Raw genomic sequence first — 1,285 nt, forward strand, 5'->3', positions numbered from 1 at the left:
AAAAAAAAAAAAAAAAAAAAAAAAAAAAAAAGGGGGCAGATTTGAGCTGGGAGCAATTTATTGGGTGTTCTGCCATCATTTTAATCTCTAGCATTTTCATAGCACTTAGCTGCAAAGCATTTTACAAACACTAATGTAATAATTTGTGGTGAAAAGTCACCACTTGCTGGCGGCAATTGCAAAGATGACCTATGACAAAGCCAATATTTGTGAACAAGAATTGGTTGGGTTGGGTCTTATTGCCCCATTCAGCTTTATCTGTAGTAACCTGTATCCACAGTGGTGTTGCATGGAAACAAAAACCTCTCTCAAGTGGAGTGCCTGCAGTTCTGCTTCCTTCCCCCACCCCGCCCCATGTACTTTTGATCTGTTTAAAAATTGTCCATTTTATACTGAATTTAAACTTGCACAATTGCTTTCTGTATTAACAGATTAAAGATTTAGCTTTTAACAGAATTTTGTGTTCCTCTCTGAATCTGTGTAACTAAAGACAAAAAGAGCTTGCTTAGCTTTTGTTTTCTATTGACTTTGTCCAGCTACAGAAACTCCCCCTCTCCCCACCCCCAAAAGATGAAGGGCAGCTTTGAGGTTCAGGAACTCCCCTTAAAGTAAGCCAGAGTCCTGTGGTTCAGAGATGGAGCTGAGAATCTGGTTCTGATGATCGTTTTAGAACATGTTAAAGGTGCACTCGGGCAACATTTCTGTTGGTAGGATTTGTAGCACTCCAACAAGAGGACACCTCTGGACATTAAAGCTAAACAAAATGCTTAGTTTAAAAAAAAAAATCCAATGATTAAAGGTGCACCAGTACATCAGTCTCATATCGGATCGGCACCGATATAAGGAACATAGACGGTATCGGCAGTCTGCTTTTTTTGGCGGATGTGGCTCATAATGTGGCCAATAAATGCCCTGTGAATGTGCACAGCTGCAGCGCAGCATGCAGGCAGCCCAGAAGCACAGCCCAGCAGTGGAGAGCAGCCAGGTCTGGTTGCTAAGTCTATTGTGGGGGAAGGGGAGAGTGGGGAGGGAGGGGGCATGTGAGGGGAAGACCAAGGCTGCCTCAGTGAGGGAGGGAGTTGAGGCAGGGGCAGGTGCTGCACAGCAGGCGTGGGGCATGTGACAGAGCTGTGAGTGGTTTGTCTGAGGGGTGTGAGGGAGGGGCTCCCACTGCTGCACACACACCAGGAGGGCATGGGGTGCATGTGCCCCCTGGATCTGTGTGCAGGGCAAAGGAGGGCTGCTGCTGTGGGCTAGGGTAGCACCAGGCTGTTTATGGAGGGGG

At 46.5% G+C, this 1,285-nt stretch overlaps 1 protein-coding gene across 1 annotated transcript in view; it reads left to right on the forward strand.

Annotated features, from left to right (window-relative positions):
- ACOX1 (acyl-CoA oxidase 1) overlaps window positions 1-456 on the forward strand; it is a 51,799-nt gene extending 51,343 nt beyond the window's left edge. The window contains exon 15 of the mRNA XM_019503165.1: window positions 445-456. The gene's annotated coding sequence lies outside the window, so the exon portion shown is untranslated. The remainder of the gene's footprint in view (window positions 1-444) is intronic.
- Window positions 457-1,285: the final 829 nt, after the last annotated feature.

This window comes from Gavialis gangeticus, unplaced genomic scaffold (genome assembly GCF_001723915.1).
Source record: "Gavialis gangeticus isolate Ggan-Ray unplaced genomic scaffold, GavGan_comp1, whole genome shotgun sequence".
Classification (NCBI taxonomy): Eukaryota; Metazoa; Chordata; order Crocodylia; family Gavialidae; genus Gavialis; species Gavialis gangeticus.